This window comes from Ictidomys tridecemlineatus, chromosome 12 (assembly GCF_052094955.1).
Source record: "Ictidomys tridecemlineatus isolate mIctTri1 chromosome 12, mIctTri1.hap1, whole genome shotgun sequence".
NCBI classification, from domain to species: Eukaryota; Metazoa; Chordata; class Mammalia; order Rodentia; family Sciuridae; genus Ictidomys; species Ictidomys tridecemlineatus.
This window is the reverse complement of record NC_135488.1, coordinates 58447831-58454609: the sequence shown is the minus strand read 5'-3', so window position 1 is coordinate 58454609 and position 6779 is coordinate 58447831. Positions and strand designations below refer to the sequence as shown.

General features: G+C 40.6%; 1 pseudogene; it reads right to left on the bottom strand.

Annotated features, from left to right (window-relative positions):
- Positions 1-2748: 2748 nt before the first annotated feature.
- On the bottom strand, positions 2749-3431 carry LOC101955398 (COP9 signalosome complex subunit 8 pseudogene; annotated as a pseudogene).
- Positions 3432-6779: the final 3348 nt, after the last annotated feature.

Genomic DNA, 6779 nt, shown 5'->3' with positions numbered 1-6779 from the left:
CTCTCTCTGTGTGTCTTTGTCTCATCTGAGAATCTCAACTTTAGATATCAGGGTCCAACATTACCCTGAAAATTAAGAGCACTCTCAGTCATGGAATATTCCTTTGGGATGTCCTGAAATTATTCTGAATTTTCCAGGAGATTAATGTGCCAAGATGAAATGAATGGGACTTGACATTACATAATTGGATCTCTGAAGCCTTAGGTTTCTAAGTCATTTTGGTATTGCCCTCTAACCTCCAGGTTGGTAAAGGAAAAGAGAGGAGAGAGACACCATCTAAAAGGAATCTTAGAAGCTCACACAATTAGAAACATGACTTCTTTGCTGAAGATTCATTAGCATTCAGTGGTCCATTTGGAGTGTCAATCTGACTGGATTAAGGGATGCCTAGGGAGCTAGCAAAGCATTATTTCTGGGTTTATCCGTGAGTATGTTTCCAGAAGAGACTGACATTTGAATCAGTCGACTGAATAAGAGAGATTAGCTCTCACCTATCGAGGGCAGGCAGCATCCAATTGGCCAGGAGCCCAGATAGAATAAAAAATGAGAAGAAAAGTGGTCCCCTCCTCTCCTTGGAGCCAGCATCCATGCTTCTCCTGCCCATGAACATTCTGCAGTGATGGAAATATTTTCCATAATGATCGTGGCATTGGTTACCTGACTGTATGCATTCACCAAAACTCATAGAATATATATATACTGAGAAGTATATGTTTTATTGTATGTAAATTATACCTTGATGGAAAAATAATCAGTTGGGAAAATTTTTAAACTACCAGTAACAGGACTTACCAAAGATCAATTAAGAGTTCTAGGGCTCAGGCTTGGGTACTGGTAATTTTTAAAGCTTGAGATAGAGTAGGAAAGCAAGTAGAGCCTGGGTAGGGTCAGGGTCAGTCAGACCTAATCAGAAAAGTACCAGTCTGCTTTTTAGATGAAAGGACTTCTCAAGGTGGGGTAGTCTGGGGTAGGCTCCAGAACCCTGTGGAACACCAGCTTTCTTAAGAGAACATGCTTAACATCTTTGTCTTTTCAGGGAAGATGTTCTTAGAAAAAACAACTAATTAAACAAAAGGGCTCCTGTGTCTGCCATTGATGCAGCATCTCAGAGGTTTACATCTCTCTAAGTGATCTAATCAATCACAACAAGGCTTTGGGGTGGAACCTCTGAATTGGTTTATGGGGGAAAATGATATAGGGTAGAAAGACCCCAATCCCAAAATAATCCAGGGACAAAAGAATCTCTACAAAGCACTGGAGACATTCTTTATCACAAATACCGTATCACGAAATCACAGCCTTTAAAGGTTATGACAGGTCAATATCATGACAGATATAAAGAGCTGTATCAATTGTGACCTCAGCTGAAGTCTCAGTAAAGTGCTGGTCCTTCTTGAATAAGCCTGTCAAGGGAACGACTCGAACAGTTCACTAACCTGAATTTGAATCCACAAAACTCAGTTTTTCAGGAAGACTCTGTGGAGAGAAACTACTCAAAGAAGAGAAATCATGTATTAGCTTGTGCAGAATGGTCTAGATATAAATTGCTATCAATAATGTCTCTTGGGCCCAGGTGAGTTTGTGAAATGTTGATAATTGATAGTCTACCATGTTCAATCAATAAGTCACTCTATGCCTCAAATTATACGTCATGGTGTGCACTCAGTTGAAGAGTCAGTCTTCCTAGACAGAACCTGCCAAGTCTCCATTAAACTCCACACGGAGGAAAGTATTGGGTGCAGAATTTATGATCCAACATCTAGCTACACAGTGACTTAGAAATGCATAAGATTTCATTTTTATAAAAGCCAATAAATATTCTCATAGATTTTTGTTTAAGAAGTCAATTAAATATTTATTGAACAAAGGCACAATAAATGAACTAAGGGGTATTTTAACCTAAAGATACAATAAACAACCTCAAATATTTGGAGGGCTGTCACAAAAAGAATGAAGACTTGTTCAGCATTTCTTCTTCAAAAGGCAGAACTTGCACCTCAGGGTAAATGTAAGCAACCAACTGGATGCAGGAGAGTTGTGAGGAGCACATCACTCATCATAACACCTCCCTGACACACAAGGCACTGTGCCCCTAACCTTCCCCTTCTGCACTTTATACTTAGGAACATCACATTTGCATGGCAAGCCCTCCACCGCCAAAACGAATGTATTCCCGCTACTGGGAAAACAACAACAACAACAAACAAATGCTAACAAACTGGTTTATTCAGAAAATGTCCTTCTTGCTCCTTAGTAATATTTCTGTACCTATTAGTGATTCTCCGGAGGTGGGGAGAAAGGGATCATTTTCTCCAGGGAGGGTGAATCACAATCCCAGCAATTCAGGTCCTGCTCCAGCTCAAGCACATCGCTGCGCCTCTGACGGAGGTGTGCACAGGGCAGGAAGGTGGCTGACAGCAAGCAGTGCTCTGTACCAGGCAGGAGAGCTTGAGTTAGGGATCTCCAGGAACTAGAAACTAATGGCATAATACTGATGAGCTCCATCCAACCAGATTGTTAGATATTACAAAATGAAAATTGCTTTAACAACTATTTGGCATAATGTTTAAGGATGAAATATACATATCATATTTTTATATATGTATTTTATCGCATACTCAGTAAGGAATGCTGAGGTGCGTATAATCCATCCAGTAAAGTGAAAATAAAGATTTTACATTTCTGTATTTGTCAATGATTCTGTATTCAGTAAGATTCTGAAGGGGATGCTGAATTCAGAATGGTACATCAGTTTTCAAGGAAAGCCACATAATCGATCAGTCTGGCTGACTGCTGTGTTTTGGGGATCGGTGCAGAGGGGCAGGCTCTGATAAAGGAATAAACCTGTTGCAGGAAACATCCAGAGCCCCTGCAACTGGCTTTTGGGCAGAACCATTCTGGTGGTGAAGTCGGCTTGTCATCCTGGTTCTAGTGTACCTTTCACAGTCTCTTCTATGGGAAGTTCAACAAAAGTTGCAAAATCATCAGCGGTTATAGAGGTGTATGCTTGAGAGACCAGGACCAAGGCAAGTCTTCTTGTGGCATCTCTGTGCATCCATGATTGGTTTCACTGTCTGGGACCACTGGTGGGCGCTGATGGTCACGTAGATCTCAGGGAAATCCCGTTGCCAGATTTTCTGTTCTACTGACCAAATTCTCCCAAGTTCAGAATTTGCAGATTTTATATCAGATGGTATCCTTTCCCAAAGATGTCTTTCATTATTCACATCATTGTGAAGCAAACATAAAACTAGAAGCTGATGATACCCTGGGGGTACAGCAATTCTTCCAGGAGCCTCCAGTTCCTGGTTCTCACACTGAATCAACAACTTTTTGAAACTGAAGGCTCCTTCCTCCATCACCGCCACTGGTATCTTCCCTAGTGGTCTTTCAGCAGCACCTATCAACCACCAGACCCCTGATGCTCTCATAGATTCTTGATGGTAGGATGGATTTGCTAAGTAGCATCCTTGCATTCAGGACCAATGTATATTGATTTCAAGAACAGGATCCATGAGTAAGATCTCCAAACTTCAAAATGGGATGAGAAATAGAATAAAAAGGAGACAATATGGAGCATGCCACATCAAGATGCAGAAAAGTCTTTCTTGTTATAGGCAGCAATTCTTCTGCCATATTGAGAAGAGTCCTTACAGTGTCAAGACACCTCTGGATGAGGTTCTCTCTGTATGGTTGTATTACTCTTTATAATGGTTCCTAGCTAATCCAACTCAAGCCCAACTAACTACACCTTGCTGAAAGGGTGTCAAATTAAGTTTCTTTTTCTAGAGCAGCTTGCCAGAGTTTTTTCTAAAGGAAAGATTTATGATACAAGATCCTTAGAATGTTACAAAAAAATATTGCTAGCTTACTTTATACTGTTGTGCTCATCACTTAAAACAATACAGAATTAGAAAGCTACTCATTTTCATGACAACAAAACTGTCCTAGAGAGTGAGATTTTATTTTCAATGCATCTTACCAAAATTACAAGTATATAGATGATTGATGAATACTTGTCATCTTGTAGATCTTTCCATGATGAATCCTAGAATCAACATTTCTTACAATGCTGACTATAAAGATAACATTAAAATAGCTATTATGAAAAATATGTGGATGTGGGAAACCAACCTTACACAATACTGAGTTACACTCCCCGGCTGGCTGGGTGCTGAGGCGCTCAGTCGCAGAAATGTGGCAGAGATTTCCCCTCCCTTCCTGAGTTCGAGGGTCCGTGTCTCGTGCATGGGTGTGCCTTGTTATAGCCCCATGGGTGAAGCTATGCTCACCTGTTCCTTTGTAATATAACCCCCTGCCCTGTTTAGGATAGAATCTTCCATGGAAGTGCCTTGTGTGTGTCCCCTTCTCTTACTGTGCCCTTGGGTGTGGCCTACCCAGGTGTCAGTCAACCTGCTGACAGTGGACATCATGAAGATACTCAGCCCCCTGAAACCTGACCCCTTGCCTCATTTGAATAGCTTCTCCTCAATAAAAAGGGTCTCTCTCTCCCTCTCTTCCTGCGGACCCTTATGGTCAGAGGAGCCGTCACAGAGACCCTCAAAAAAAAGGTATTTGTGTCTCTTGTGTGGTTATTTCGTGCAGCCCAGTTAGCCCAGTTCAACTGGAGTAACCCCTGAGCCTTTTAGTCGCAAGAACTGAAACCCAGCATGTGGATAATACTTAAAACCCAAAAGCTCACAAGGTGTTGTTTTAAGAAGTATTTTTTAAGTTTGAAGATTTTTTCTTTGATTACTAATTAGGAAAAATTTAAAGAGGTTTACCCAAAGACAGCTGCCAAAGCCTTGTACTGGCCTTATTTGGGGCTCACAGAATTAATTTGCACAGATTGGGATAGAGTTCCATATTTCAGCTTAGCACAAGTCTTAGCTAGAGGGGATTGAGAGAGAACACAGCATAGGCAAGGCCCCAGTGGTCATTTCAACCTAACAGTAAAGACAAGCAGAACAAAGGGATTCAAGTAAAACAGGATCAGTTGGGATGATGACAAGGCGGGCTTTTTTAAATTTTCACCTAATGAAGGTGACATGACCATGGCTTGAGAACATGATCTTTGAACAGGATGTGTCTGTGTTCAACCCTGCCCCGAGTTATCAACTGTACAACAGAGGTAAATTCCTCCATCTCTCTGGGATCCTTTCAACTCATCCATAAAATATTAGAGATCTATAAATTGTACCCACTTCAAAGTTGTGAAAATACATAAATACTGATAAGAGGAGCAGGCACAGATGCTGAGCCATTGTCCATTCTCATTACATGGGACATTAAAGGGACAAGCTTTCTTTTGCTGGCGGTAATTAAGCAGTAAATCACTCATCAGGCATTTTCCTGAGCTCATTTGGGTGGTTTCTAAGGATCATCTCTTGGTTAACTAGGATTCCTGGCAGAAGAGAGCTCACCTTGTTCAGCTCTCCTTGCACATGCCTCTTTACTGGTCTCAATATGGGCCCCTACACTTCACGCATACCTCCTATATCCCTGCCCCAACCAGTGACATCAAGGCTTAAGAGAAATAAAAAACATTCTCCTCCTCACAAAGAGGCTGAGAAGCCCCTAAATTCCTCCACTTTCCACCAGTAGCTCCCACCAGTAGGTCCAATCTTGTGCTTAGCTATAGGATTCTAACCTAGCAAGATAAATATTTATTGAGCTCCTGACCTTAAGTTGAATAATGGATGATCTTGTTGATGAATGCCCAGTCAGTATTGGTCTATTCCTGATTGCAGGGTTTTTGTTTTGCTTTGTTTTGTTTTATAATTGGCAATCTCTGGCTCTATTGCACAGTGGGGTGACTGTAGCTAACAAGAATGGAGTATCTACATGAAAAAAGCTAGAAAAGAAGATTTTTGAATGCTCTCACCTCAAAGAAATGGTAAATCTTTAAGGCAATAAATATGTTAAGTACCCTGATTTGATTACTTCCCAGTATGTATATTTATATCAAAATATTATGTTAGACCCTATAAATATGTGCAACCATTATGTGTCAATGAAGAGTGAAACAAAAAACAAAATCTTGGCTGACTCTCTAGGTCTTGTCCTTATGAAATAGAACATTCACCAATAATCAAAACACAGTTCAAAATGAGTCTTACTATTTTAACATAATTATGTTTTAACATAATTTATATTGATAATAGCTCCATGGCTACCCCTTCCAGAATGGCTGGCTTTAAGCACAGAATTCCTATAATAAACAGAAATAATTGATTTCAAAGTCATTTTGCAACCAGGGGAATTCCAGGTTTTATGGAAAATTGTGAAGGAAAATTTTAGGTCAGAGAGAGAGAGAGAGTTCTAGTACTCCCCAGCCTCCTACCCTACCTCTCCAGATAGATTGCAACTTCCCACGAAAGAAGGCTAGACGTAAAACAAAGTGGCTGGAAAATAAGTTCTCATTTTTAAAGGAAATTAGAATCCTTTTGGATTCTTTTCTCCTTAATTTGACTTTTTATGCTTCTAGTCACTCTGGGAATTAGGCAAACTTGAAATCAAACAAGAACAATTCTATTCATCTCTTCTACCGGAATAAATACTGTTCAACTATGTCAGAGAATCAACAGAATTTGACTCAGTTTTCTAATCACAAAGGAAATTTATTGAGAAGCTTCTGGGACCCCATGGAATTGACCCCATTCAGGAAGATGGAAACCCCAGGCATGGTAAGTGTGAGGAATGAGATCTGGTCCAGGAGCAGCCTTAACAGAGGGCCACCTGGCCCTGCTGCCCCCAAGCATCACCCATGCTTTAGGAAA